The sequence below is a fragment of the Camelus dromedarius genome, chromosome X (assembly GCF_036321535.1).
Source record: "Camelus dromedarius isolate mCamDro1 chromosome X, mCamDro1.pat, whole genome shotgun sequence".
NCBI classification, from domain to species: Eukaryota; Metazoa; Chordata; class Mammalia; order Artiodactyla; family Camelidae; genus Camelus; species Camelus dromedarius.
In genome coordinates this window covers 49,482,766-49,497,790 of record NC_087472.1, presented here as the reverse complement: position 1 = coordinate 49,497,790, position 15,025 = coordinate 49,482,766, and the positions used below count along the sequence as shown (strand labels likewise).

The following is a 15,025-nucleotide window of genomic DNA, read 5'->3' as shown; positions in this document are numbered from 1 at the left end:
CTGAAATCCAATAGCTAATTAGAATTTGTCTATCCATTTAAGGGCTCTAGTTAATTGGGGTCTTCAAAGTTTCACCGTTGCCAGTTAGTGATCATTCGTATCTGTTAACTGGGAGTGGCTCCTGGGACCATGTAGTGGGGAGATGCCTTCCAGCCACAGGGAGCAACTCCTTCCCTGGGAACTAAAGCAGAAGCTAGAGAAGGGCTGCAAAGTTGATGGGGGTTGAGTAAAGGTCACTGACATAAAAATCATGACACCTGTGTAAAATAATGGGCGAGTAATTCACCTGCCCCATGGTTCTGAAATGCTTAGGAAGGTACATTCACTTTTGCAGGGCAGCGCAGGCTATTAAGTGTGCTACAGCAATGATGGAAAAAAAATTCAGGCTTCCTAATCTAGAATCTTTTTAAGCATGAGGCACGGATGTATATTGTAGGCATGCTACTAGTTTTGAAATCTTTGAAATTCTTTTCCTCTAAAAATACATTTTTGCAATATTTGGAACTCTAAGAAGATCTATGCTTGAAACGTCCTAAAATGTCTATGACAATTTCAGTGAAATTGCAATCAGAGATACCATATTGCTCCAGGCTTCATACCTTTTAGGTTGTGATGGGAGAAAAGGATGGGCAGTAACTCAGAGAGGCAAGAGAAAAGGAGGGCAACCCATGATACTAAAGTATGTTTTGATATTGCCTGGCAGTAGTGCCCCCTCTTCTCTCCCACACACCCTTCTCAGGTTAAATCACCATTTGGTGGCTTTTCCCCCTTCCTTCAGGGCTTCCTATGATGCATGTTTTATCCATATTTTTCTACAAGAAAAATGTCAGAGGGTTGTTGGAGAGATGGGGCCCACATCATGTCATTTATCTTGAGTTTTCACCCTAGAAGATGAAAATCACCATGGTGGTGCTTCTACTATCTGGGCCATTTTCTATACTAAATGTTACTCTCATGTATCATGCACACTAAATAATACCCAAGTGACCTGAAGCAGTGGATGTGCCTCCTTAAGTGCCAAACTTTTTTGAAACTGTGACTTCAATGCTGGGGGAGACTAGAACCCACCAGATTTCATTAATGAATAATTTTAACTGAAAAGCTTTAAATGGATTGAGTTTTGAATTGAGGTTTGGGATATTGAAAGTAAGTGTTTTTGATTTTATAGAATGCAATTGAATTCAGGCATTGAAACTGACTTTCACTGTCTATGAGTAAAATGATATGCAAATTAATGTCAAATTATTCTTTTAATTTAGCAGAACAGTAGTTTATAACTGTATAGATTTATTTCTAGAGTTATTGGAACACACATGTACATCTGTATGTGATGCATTTTTGCATTTAATGTCATCTGAGAAAAACTGTGAAATATTTTTGAAAGTATATGTACTGACTCACTTACACAAACTGCAGAGAAAGAGGACAGTCGCAACCTCTAATGCCTCCTGAGGCAAGGGTGGCAACATAAGTGAAAAACCATAAGCAACAGGGAGTGGTGGGGACCGTGGTGACCTAGAGAGTGTATTTTCTTTCCAAAGGTGGCAGCTACTACTCAGCTCAGCTGATTGCTATCAGGTGGGAATGCAGGCCCAGTGTCTTTAAGACCCAACCGTTTGAGAGAAGCTGGGAATGCAGATTTTTATATGAAATTCTCTAATTCTTAATTATTGGTAACTAACTCAATAAAAAACCAAAAAAGCAATACTATGCTATGCAGGGAAAGCAAAACCCATCTGTGGTCTGGATCTAGCCCATGGGCTATCAATTTGCAACCTTTGCTTTAAAGTATAAGCTACATACTGTAATTCAAAAATAAAAATCACAGTATGTTAGAAATTCACCCAAAGATCTTGATGACGGAAAATTCATGTAAATTAAATAAATAATAACTAGAGTGCTGGTGACGAATTCTCCTGGTACTCAGAATGGTGGTTATGCAATTCATGATTTTTCCTTCCTACATGGAAATAAGATTGTTTTCCTTTAATGTGGTTTGAAAACTGAGGTAAAATTATGATTATTTTTTGTTTTCATGTATATCAGAGCAATGTAGAGTGAAAGATAATTTCTACTATGTCCAAAAGAGAACATTTAAGTATAGATCCTGTCATATAATGTAATTAAATCTACGATTTAAAGCCCAACTTATGGTGCTTTAATAGGAAGAAAGCCATGTATATAGCATGTGTTGTTTTATTTTAAATTGACTTGCCTTTAAACAAATTCCCGATTTTATCTAGTGAAATTCCTTTGTTTTTACAAATGTTTAAAATAAGAAATAAAAGAAATCTTAGTAGTTAACACAACAAAACTTCATTTGAACTTTTGATAGGCATTGGCAAAGATAAAACAAAAGCTGGTCGTTTGAGATTTTATTAAGAGGTAACTGTTTGACTGATCTGAGCCTTTGCTTGTTTGTCTGTCCTGCCCTGGACCTTAGCACATAATCCCACTGTGCTACAACGCTTTTGACATCTGTATGCCCCTTTCATCACTGGCAATCCAAAAGAATATTTGTCTAAAAAGGAAACAATTAAATTCCAATCTCTCTAAGAAAAAAAAAAAAGAAAAACACCCCACTGCTAAACCTGCTTTAATGACTCCTATGCTCTGTACCATAAATCGTTAGGCAGGATGGTCAGTTAACATTGTCATTTCTGATGAAAACTTATCCGAGGACTTTTAAAAAAGAGAAAAGTGAAAAAGAGAAAGAAAAGACTACAAAATCTTAAATTGTAAATTAACTAAAAAACTCCACCCCTCATTTGTTGACATATTCTAGTTGCAGGTTTAACACAGACACATAAGAAAGATGAGAAATTGTTGGACAGCTAGTCAACACATATGGACAATGTGCAAAATATCTAATGTTACTTAAATAAAATTTGGGTGGACAGTGCTGCCCTTTCTAGATCACCAGATAGTTCTGACCACAAGTAATCTGTTGTGTGAGAGGGATGAACTCTGTTTTAATGTTCTAATTAACTAAAGCTGTTTCCTAGAAATTCTAACAGTTGGGGATTCTTAGTTGGTTGGTCCTCAAAGATAGAGAATATAAGAAGTAAGTGGCCATTTGATGCATTCGGACAATGTAGACATACAAATAAGGTTACTCAGGTTAAATTTTGATGAACTAGTACTTTTTTTTTTTTGCCAGAACATAACAATATCTAACATTTGTCACACACAACACCCCAGGTGATTTTCCATGTATTAGCTCATTTAATCATCATAGCAACCCTAAAAGGCAGGTGCTGTTATTGGAATCCTTGTTTTACAGATGCTGACACTGAGATACAGAGAAGGCTCAGTGATTTATCTAAGGCCATACAGCCTACAAATGCCAGAGCCAGCATTTGAATTAAGGCAGTTGGATTTCAGAGCTCATATACTTTGGATCAATATATTTTATAATCTGATAACTGGAATCAGACTTATTACCAAAATACCTCATTTCATTATATATATATATATATATATATATACATACACACACACACACACACACACTGTTTTATGACTTATTGAAAATAGCATTTCTCTTTGGAAATTAATTTTTGTAACATTTTGATTGTTAGGTTAGCAACATTAATTATAAAATAGTTCAAATAGAAAGAGCAGAAAATAATGAGAGACACCTGTGGAACAATAATCAGGTCTACATTTTGCCACATTTGATTCAGAGCTCAATTAAAAAAATGACAGATACAGATGTATATGTAAAGCATTCATGTTACAACTAGCACTAATCTCCTTTCTACTTCACCCTTCATTAGAGGTAACCACTATTTTAAAATTGGTGTGTTATCATTGCTGTGTGTTTTTTTAAAAAATTATATGTGTATTTATATACAAACAATATGCAGCATTGATTTTTGTGTTTTCAAAATGTACGTAAATGGTTTAGTATTATACTAACTTTTTTTTCAGTTTTTTTTTGGGGGGTGGCTGTGGGAGGTAATTAGGTTTATTTATTTATTTTTAGAGGATATATTATCCTTTTGTAATTGCTGTTTTCACATTGTATTTTTGAGACTTATCTATGTTGATACATGTAGATCTAGTTCATTCATTTTTTTAAATTTTCCACTGTACTACTGCATTGTATCAGTGTACCAAAATTTTGATTATATTTTTTACTGTATTGATGGACATCTAGGTTGTTTCCAATTCTTTTTAAATATTTATTTTTTGTGGGGGGGTAGCTAAGTTCATTTGTTTATTTTTATTTTTAGAGGAGGTACTGGGGATTGAACTCAGGACCTTGTGCATACCAAGCATGTGCTCTACCACTTGAACTATACCCTCCACCCTTTTCCAATTTTTGTTATTAAAAACAGTACTGTAATGGACATCATGTTTTCTTGTGCCTATGTAGGAGAAGTTCCCTAGTGTATAAACCAGAAGTGAAATTGTTGCTATGCACATCTTCAACTTTAATAGTTACTGTCAAATTGTTCTCTAAATCTGTTCTGACTTACACTCCCACTAGCATTATCCAAGAGATTCTATTTCCCCACATTTTTCCCAATGTAGTAGATATTTTTAACAAAAAATTTCCTTTGAAGAAAAAAATAATTCTTTTTATTGACTCTCTTTCATGATTATACACACGTAGGTGAAACATTAATTCTGATCACTTAGTGCACATAACAATATTTACTGACACTGTCGTCAGTTTTCATTTAAAAATATATATCGTTCAGATAAGCAGAAGAATACTATTTAAAATGTATATTTTCTAGGTTACAAAGCACTTTCCCATAAAAATCTCACTTGATGAGATAGTGTGGTATATCAGGAAAAGCTCTGGGAAGAAAAAGGAGTCAGAAGTCCATTGACTGCAAATAACTCTATAGCTTGAGACCTCAGTTGCTGCATCTGGAAAATGATGATGTTGGACTAAGCGATATCTCACAGGCATACTCTAAACTTTGATCTATGTTACGTATCTCCCCTTTTCTTTGAAGCTATAATTTACTTATTGTGCATAAAACATAAAGACAGAATTGAATTTTATCCATTTGGAAAAACTGTTGTAACACCCCCTGGCTTAGTTAAGATTATGAGTTTATTCTTTTTCTCTTTGTGTTTCTCTTAATTCAAGGACAGTTGGGGGTGGGAGGTGGGATAGAGCATCGCAGCATTATAAGGACTAGACAGTGGCAACACGCCATCTTGAATTCATCTTCAATGTTTCCCACTCCGAAGCATCACATTACAGATGCTGGAATACAATGAAAGTCCAACCACTATTTGTTATGGCTTTGTGTTTCTTTTCAAGCTCTTTTTATGTATGCTTCAGATTCAGAGAAGAGAATATTCAAGATTTTCAGCTCATTTAAGATTTGATTCCAAGACTGATTTTATGCTGCTGCGTATAGCTACTTAAAGTAGAAAGAGGACTCAGGTGGACTGTTCTGTATATTCTGAATTTCTTTTTGGATAAGTGGGGGCAAGTCTTGGGTTTGGAGAGACTTTTCATTAGAGAGATCTAAATCTTTACCCTGAGGCTTAACAAAGAGCTTTCAGGGTTTCTTAGATACTATGTGTTCTGGAAAGAACACTCAGAAACCTGCCTGCTAACATTGTAAGAGATTATATAAGGGAGAGAGGTGAAACTGATTTTATTTAAACTCCCAGAATTGCAAATATATCACACAAACATGCTCACATGCACTCACACATTCACACACACACAAGTATATCCTATCTTTAACATGGGATACCTATCATTTTCAATGACTTTTAAAAGGAAAACTGTTTATCTGTGAGGACTTTGAACATAGTTACGTTTTTAGTGACCTTTCTACTTACGGAACGTAGCAATTCTGGCAGACAAATTCTAAATCAGTTAATCTCTTATGATAAAGACATTTTTCAGGGCCTCTCTTTTTATAAGTAGTCCTGGGGAAAAAAATTTTGACTATAGTATCCCTAGGAAGTGAATTGACCTCCTACAGAGTTTCAACATCAGGTATCACAAGAAAATTGTGGTTCACACTTTGCTCAGATGATCTCCAGACTAATACAATTCATATGTATATCCCTCATCACGCGTATGTGACAGGAAGTTTACAGAATCCCAAATAAATTGCTTTTGAGTGTTTTTACCCACTTTGGCCTATTTGTGAACTGATTGTGGCGCCCATGTTTAAGAATTTCCACTGCTGTCTTTGCATTTATAATTGGCACCCTGTTTTACAGTTTAAGCATACTCTGAAAACCATTATTTTAATTACTATGTTATTCCCACTAGTTTAGTGAAGAGGAACCTGTGCAAGATCATCTACTTTATTTTTGCCCCCCTATACCTATCCTTTGTGGAGATTTAACCAGGTTATCTAACTCTTTCAATAGGCACTACGTAAATCACTTAAAACGCAAGATATTCCAAAGCCTTTCAGATAGTGTCTCTGTAGGCCAGAGCATTTTCAAGACAGTACTTCTTAGACATAATCACAAAGTGGCAGACAAGACTATTGGGAAATCACAACTCTACTTTTTTAAAGAATAAAAGTCATGGTTCTGAGTATTTATGAAAAAAAAAAACGAGAAAGGAAATATAAGCAGTGTCTTGCCTTTTCATCTGCATTTCTAAAAAAGTATTATTTTCATTTGAGATATTAATGTATCTTTATTTACAAAACCGTTTGTAGTTGTAGTTGTTCTCTGTGTTACTCCTTATTGAGTCTGGACGCTTCTGTCAGCCTGAATGAAGCCTTGGCAAACAGCATTTATCTTTTATCCACAAAACATCAAAATCATGGACACTTCTGTCTTTACCACTGTCTCCCAGAATACCCAGGTGGTTTGCCATGGATGGCACCCAGATAATAGCACTATGATATTAGTATAAAAAAGATTCCTTTTTGCTCTTATTGAAAACCCAGTATGAACCTTGAGCAAGTCATTTACATGATGTTTCCTTGGGATTACCTACATTCTTGTCCACTCTGACCTTGTAATTTTGCTCACAGTTGGAAATGTAATGCAGAGTGACTAAGATAATGTTGTTTACACAGACTTTAAGTGGAGTGACATTATAGTCAAGCAAGTGTCACATCACCCAAAGTGAAGGAAGACTTAATTACCATAATCCCGTGAATACTAAAATTTCTTGGCCATGTGTAGCATAATAATGCAATGTTCTGCATGTTACATTTAATAATGTGAAGGGGCAATACATTAGATTTCAGGCTGTGTGTTTCTTTAATATAAAGGAAAGGAAAGTGGAGTTACAGAGGGAAAACGGACTTTTGTAGTAGGGTACTTGTCTGAAGGTTCAGGTGAAGTCTGTCCTTTCTTTTAAACTTGGAAGAGTTGCCTAGTGATATGAAAATGAAGGGGCTGCTAAAATATCCATAAATCTAGACACCAGTGAGTAGGGTGACAGACCATGAATTTCTCCGGAGGGTGCAGGGTAGATTTAACTAAATGACTGAGACAGGATAAAGAGGAAAGGCTGATAACCATCTATTATTGTGCAATGGGGGAACATATCATTAATTTACAAAGAGAGTGGTGACATTTTCTAAAATTGTATAGCCCTATTCTTGAAAGTTTGTCAGTGTAACTAATTAGTTGCTAAAACGGAGTTGATTCTAAGACCCAGTATGAATGCATTTGAAAAGGCAGCGCATTGTCCCTAAATTGGTAGGGTTTGTAATACATCTTGATGAATGCTACAAAATAATGTTAAGAAATGGGACTATTATGCCAAAATGGCCGTTCTTTGGTTTGTAGTCCTTGAAGGAATTATGTTCCATGGCAACGTGCTCAACAGTCCTGCAGATAGATGTGAAGTGCCTTAAAGACGTGTCCTGCTTTCTGGTTTTGATAACAGTGAGCTGTCAATACAACGAATACACTTGCTCACGGGGTTCTCTTCCTCCCAGCATATTAGGACTACAAAGATCTGCTGTTACTTTGGATTATTATTGGAAGTTTTGTTTTTAACTACTTATAATGTTCAAAAGGGGCAGTATAAAATGATTCAGCCATAAAATATAAAAAAAATGGTTTAAAGTAAATCCAGTAGAAAACTGGGATGTAAAAATTGTATGTAGCTTGATCAATGGATTCCTGTAAGTGATATATTATTCATAATTCATGGTACAAAGTGAGAGATCATCTGATATACACAGTGTTCCAGCTTTTTAAAAAATATGCAAAAAGATGTTGAAATTTAGAAAATATTGAAGAATAGTAGCCCTGCTTTGATTTGTTTCAATTACAAGAGTTTATAGCATTTTGAACTGATTTATTATTACAAAATATTCTTCCTGTAGACAACATTTTTTATTTAAATATATACACAAAATTATTCTTTGATTTTTATTTGATGGAAAATCCAATAATTTGGACGTTTTCATTTTAAGTGGCTAATTCTAGCCAAATAGTATATTTCTATAATAAAGACTGTCAAAAGATCTGTATGGTTATGTTGTCTTAAAATGAATTAGCCTAAATAACAAAACAGCAATTTTATATTATTTATGCTGTAAGAGTTTTACAAATACCCATTAAATCACATATTGATGTCTCTAACATATTAAGCATAAAAAAGTTAGTGGGTTTTATTTTTTAATCATGATTTATTTTTGTCAATAAAGCACCCACTGTATTCAATATTACATGAAGGAATTTGGGATATCTTTTTGAGGCAGCCTATTTAAAAATGGTATATACAAATTTTACTTTTTGGTTGCATTCAAAACAAATCGTGCTTTCCTTAATTCATGTTTGTCCAGCCCTCCCTCTTCAAAAATCACTACTTGTGATTTGGAGGGCTGAGTTAGATTCCAGTTCCTGTAGAGATAAAGCAGTTTTTAATAAATTTGGGCTTGGCACAAAGATGGTTTGAGGCAGTGATTTTTTTTCTTTTAATGAAGATTTGTTTTAGATCAGTTTTAGATTTACAGAAAAATTGCAAAGGTAGTACAGAGACTTCCCGTGCACCCTGTACCCAATTTCCTTATTGTTAATACCTTATTTTTATTGTTAATATTTTATCATTAATGAATCACTTGTCACAATGAATGAACCGATGTTGATACACTACTGTTAACTAAAGTTCATAGTTTATTCAGACTTCCTCAATTTTTCCCTAAGCTCCTTTTTCCATTCCAGAATGTAGGTTACATTTAGTCATCTTGTCTCCTTAGATTCCTCTTGGCTTATGACAGTTTCTCAGACTTTCCTTGTCTGGATGACCTTAAGAATTTTGAGAAGTACAGGTTAGGTATTTGTAGAATGCCCCTCAATTGGAGTTTGGTGTTTTTCTCATTGTTAGATTAGGGTTTGTCGAGGAGGAGCACAGAGGTAATGTACCATTTTCAACACATCATGTCAAAGGTACATGTCGTTATGACTCATTATCATTGAGGTTGACTTGATCACCTGGCCCACATAGTGTCTGTCAGGTTTCTCCACTGTAAAGATCCTTTTTTCCTTTTCCCTGTCTATACTGCCCTCTTTGGAAGTTTTGGGAAGGAAGTCACTATGTGCAGCCCACAGTTAAGAAGGAGTAGGGAGTTACTTATGCATCATATTTTTTTTATTGAAGTCTAGTTATTTACAGTGTTGTGTCAGTTTCTGGTATACAGCATAGTGATTCAGTTATACATATATACATATTCTTTTTCATTATAGGTTATTACAAGTTAATGAATATAAGGGCGGAGTATCTACAGAAATTATTTGGAATTCCTCTCCATGGGAGATTTTTCTTTTCTTAATATTTATTCATCCATTTATTTCAGTATGAAGTCATAGGTATTGAATTTATAACTTGGATTATAATCTAACGCTATCGTATTTGTTTTATTGCTTATATTTCCCAGCTTTGGCCATTAGGTGTGCTTTCAGTGTGCTGCTGTATACCGTTTCCATGGCCCCATCACTGTAGATTTCTTTCTGAGCAGTTCTTTACTTTTTAGCACTACAAGATGCTCCCAGCTCATTTTGTATATTTCATTGCTTTAGTCCCAGAATCAGCCATTAGGGCAAGCCTTGGTTAGGGGAAGATTTGTTTTTCTCAATCCTGAGCAAGTGTTGGAGGTGGCTAAGAAAAAGGGTCAGGGGAGCTCTCTCAGTTCCATTTTCTTGTTGGTACCTTAAATTTTCCCTCATCCTGATCATACACATAGGCCTTATTTTCTCACCACAAATATCTGCTCTTTTCTTTCATAGTATCTAGTGAGACAAGAATAAAAAAGAACTCATAGTCTTCTACAGTCACATGCATTCATGGTCATGCATAGATTTAGAGATGTACTGTGCAACTCTCACATACATGTCCCTTCTGCTACATGCCCCCACCCTGCATCCAGTACACTAGTGCATCATCAGTTCCTGAGTCACCGTGGATTCATTTTTTTTTTCCTCAAGAGAGGGTTTGTGGCCAAGTTTTGGAAATATGGGATTAAATAAAAATAAACTAGTTTGTTTTATTCTTTTTATGGCTGAATAGTATGTGTGTGTGTGTATGTGTGTGTGTGTGTGTGTGTGTGTGTGTGTGTGTGTATATATATACACAATATCACATCTTCTTTATCCAGTCATCTGTCAGTGGACATTTAGGTTGCTTCCATGTCTTGGCTATTGTATACAGAGCTGCTGTGAACATTGAGGTGCATATATCTTTTCGAATTAGAGTTCCCTCCGGATATGTGCCCAGGAGTGGGATTGCTGTAGTAACCTGTAATGAAAAAAATATGAAAAGGAATGTATGTATGTATATGTATTGTGCTGTACAGCAGAAATTGACACAACATTGTAAACTGACTATACTTCAATAAAAAATGAATTAAGTAAATAAACTAGTTTATCACAGGTCTTCTCAGAGCTTATAATTTGTTAATTTGCTCCATGAATCTATAAGATATAATATAACCAATTTCTCAGTCTTTTTTGATTAAAAGAACCTTTTTATTTAGAGAACTAGTATTCCATGAAACACACTTCTGGAAATACTACTATAGTGGTAAGAGTCCGGAGTTTGTAGTCAGAAATCTTGTGTTTAATCCTCTGATCACCAGCAAATCACTTACCGTCTCTAAGTCTATTTTCCTTATCCACTAAGTGGACCTACAGATGTCGCTCACAAGGTGGTTGTGAAGAGAAAAAATGTGGATAAGTGTGCAAGGATATTTGGAAATGCTCAAGTGTTTTGAAAATTTCATAATCACTGTGGGAGTGGGGACCATGCCTTTGCTTTGTTGACCACTGTTATCTCCAGGATCTGGCCTATTTCCCTGACATTTAGTCTTTAATATTCAAAAAAATATTTACTGAGCAATTGCATTATATTGCAATTACGTACATTCTTTTCTGTTTCTCCCCTCATGCTATCCGGCAGTTTATGACATTTTATACAGTGTGTTTGAAATTCAGAGTTGATGTTTTAAAAAAAAAATGGCAGGCAGGCCCAGTGGCAGTGGCTATCTGTATGAAAAAAAAAACTTTTGATTCCAGCCTTTGTTTTATGGAGCATGTGCTCCCAGCCAGTGCCTGGCTGCGTTCAGATTAAGTTTTCATTGCTTCCAGCTGACCAGATTTCCTTTGGAAATCAGGGCACTAGAGCTTTCACTTCGACCCCTGGTGATGTAAAATTCCTGCTGCACAGTCACTGAGCTGGTGCTGGAAAAAGAGGAGCACCTGTGAGCACAGGCTGTAAGAAGGCCCTCTGAGCCCTCGAGTGTGGCGGCTACAGCTGCTGAGTTGAGAAGCAGGTGGAGGCGCTTTGTCACTCCTTGTGCAACCACAGGAGACTCGCGAAAGGCTTTTTACTTTCTTTGGATGTATAATCTGTGTTGATTAACAGGCATGATGGGGTGGACCTGGGCTGAGGGTAGCAGGGCCAGGCCCTGTTAAGCAATATCTTTTTGTCCAGATAGTAATAGGAATGGGACCTCACCTCATCCATTTTGCCCCATCCTCACAAAATGATGTTTTCTGTATGTATTGTCAGAGGCAGACTTTTGAGGTTCTAGCTTCTCTTTTCAGATAATCAACTGGAACATTGTATATTATATTGGATTTTACAAAATTGTCAGCCTCCCTAGAAATGCTGGGTGATTATTTAGTCTAGGAAGACCCCATTCTGCATTGGAAATTGTAAAAGTATTGAAATTAAATTGTAAAAAATATTTAAATCAAATTCTAGACTCGTTGGTTAGTGAGACTATAGGCAAGATCAGCATAGGGGTCTTTCTTAATATTTAAATCATAATGATACATAGTAGTAAAGATTTGTTCATCATGTAATTCATAAATGCTGGAAAATAAAAATGCTTTGGTTAAAAAAAAACTCTCTATATGAGATCATGGTATCAACATTTTCACAAGTTTTTGTGTGTTAGAAATTCTCCCAAGAGAGTTTTGTAGCATTGCTCTTATTTATACTCCGAAATAGAAATTCTTCCCCACCATGTCTCCTTCCCCATCAAAAGATGAAGTATAGAGTTTAATTTAAGGCTTGTATAAAATATGTGTGTGGGTGGAGAAGGGAGGGCTTAATATTAGATTATACAGTAGTACTATGACTGTGTTGTCTGATAGATTTATTATTTTTTCCCTGAATCTACTGCTTTCTTTCAAAAGCTAGATTTCCCATTCAGAGTATCAACTGGTACCTTCACTAAACTTATTCACTGTAGGTTTTAACCAAATTTATTGGTTATTTATTTCCTTGAATAGATTGCGGGACAGAACACTTTCATGTGTGCTCTTGAAAATTTTGCAACTTTCTTATGGACAATACAATTATCTTCTTTAAAAAGAGCATTTACAGGAAGGAGTTTTAAGCAAACATTTCACCATTCATCCAGAGATTACATTTCAGAATCTTTCCTTACACTTTGAAAATTCATTGAATTTTGTGAACTTATGGTGGCACAGCTAAATTCCAGCCACCCCAAAATAATTAGTGAAATTAAGTTGAAAATTTTGTAAACAAGTGAAGTTATTATTCATTCTGTACCACACAACAAATGTGGGAGGACATGTTAAATGATAAATTAGGCATGTACTGGTTTAATCTGAAAACTGAACATGTTAGCAAACGGCTTGCATTTGTAATTAGTATTTACGGCCATAGGAGAGTGCCTCTTTTAAAACAGTGACAGGAAATTGATCAGTTTAGGTTGTCATAGCAACCAAAAGAGTTCCATTGCTTCTGTTGGATTTAGCCTATTATGCTATATACCCATGTGGAGAAATACGTTTATGAACTATAAAGATAAACTACTCAATAATGCAAAAGAGGTTGGGATGCTGAAATGCCAAACTGACAAAAGTCGGAGTGAATGCTTGAACACGCCGTAACAAGCTTAAGTGTTCTATGGTTGTCATGACATTTCTTTTACAAAGCAAATGATGTCAGGAAAAAAACCTTAAAACTAGATGAAAATGCAAATCCCTTTATGACAGTATGTGGCTGTCACATTTATAATAACAGACAATAATTGATGATTTATGAGGTGACACCATGGCAACCAAGTCTTTCATCATTGGCACCCCTAGGTTACTTTTATATCAGGGGCTTGCGGGTGCCTGTGAAAAGTTTCCAACATGACATACAAGAAAGTCGACTTGTATCTTAATCCATTAGATCTCATTTAACGCGGGGTGGAAGCATCGTAGAGATTTTTAAATCATCTGACAATGTGAAAGCTGGTTATGTCTTTTGTTTTAAAAAAAAATATCTGTTAAACTAGTGAGCACGTTCAGTAGCTAAAAATGGACAGATTTGTTTCTGTCACTTAACCTTTCGAAGAAAATCTGTAATGCTGCTCTTAAGTTTGACTGCAAGCTGTTAGGTTGTTTAAAGTTACAGTGTCTGATAATATTCTTATATAGGGAGGTGGGGGAAGGAGCTTGGGAGTGCAGTGTGCATTGAACTTGCTTTGACCTCAGAAGAAAGATGATTTTTAAATTTGATTTTAATGTTGAGGTCTTTCTAAAAGTGGAATAAATGTATAATTGGGAATTCTAGAATGACTTTAATGTGGTTGGTAGGCTGAGGAATAACATGTTATCATTACTTAGAGGGTAATCATCTATCAGTTTTTTCTATTGTAGATGATTTAAAATATTGGAAATATAATGAGCCTCCTGCCTTAGTTTTATTGTCAATTTATCAAAAATGAAATTATTCGATATTTGGACCTCTAGAGCATTTCCGGGATTTTTTCAGCCACGTATTTCATTGAAGCAAAGGGCTAGATCAGATAATCTTTTTGAGATTCAGTAGAATTGGTCTCTGATTTATAAGGAGTTGTAGAAACATAAACAATTGGAGAAATTGAATGTGAATTACTGAAACTATCAGACTTTAAATGACATGAATATAACATCAGCATGCATCTCAAAGTTAGATTTTATACATGAAGTCTAAAAAAAATGCATGTAAGGAATTTTCCAAAACACTACTTCTTATCTAATTTAAACCTTTCTAAGGATAAAAATCCGTGGTACTTATTTCTTTCAGAGGATTAGATAAGCCAATTAAATAAAGTAGGATCTCTGGTATTTATTCATTAATACCTTTTATTTATACATTTCCTACCAGGCTGTGGAACAGATATAAAATCCTTAATTAACTCTGACTATTCTCAGAGTTGGTAATTTTGATGCCAATTAATAGTTAAGAAAATGGGAGGGGGAGGGTATAGCTCGGTGGTAGAGCACGTGCTTAACATGCATGAGGTCCTGGTTTCAATCCAGTACCTCTGTTAAAAGAGAAAAAACAACAACAACAACAACAACAACAACAAACCATGATCTTGCACAACAAATGCAAATGTATTACTTGATGCCAGTGAATTGTATGCTTAGAAATTGTTAAAAATAGTTAAAAAAAAGGAGAATGGAATTTATCATTCAATGTCATAATGATTTACCTCAGTGTATGTAAGAAAAAAAGTTAACTTTGATTCTGAATCTTTTTCTAGATGGTGGAGAAATCACACAAGAGAACATGATTTTTAATTTAAAATAACAGATGGATTTTACTCAG

The 15,025-nt window shown here is 35.1% G+C and overlaps 1 protein-coding gene across 2 annotated transcripts in view; it reads left to right on the top strand.

The window, feature by feature from the left end:
• Positions 1-15,025, top strand: part of DACH2 (dachshund family transcription factor 2) — a 496,681-nt gene that overhangs the window by 127,335 nt on the left and 354,321 nt on the right. The window lies entirely within an intron of this gene.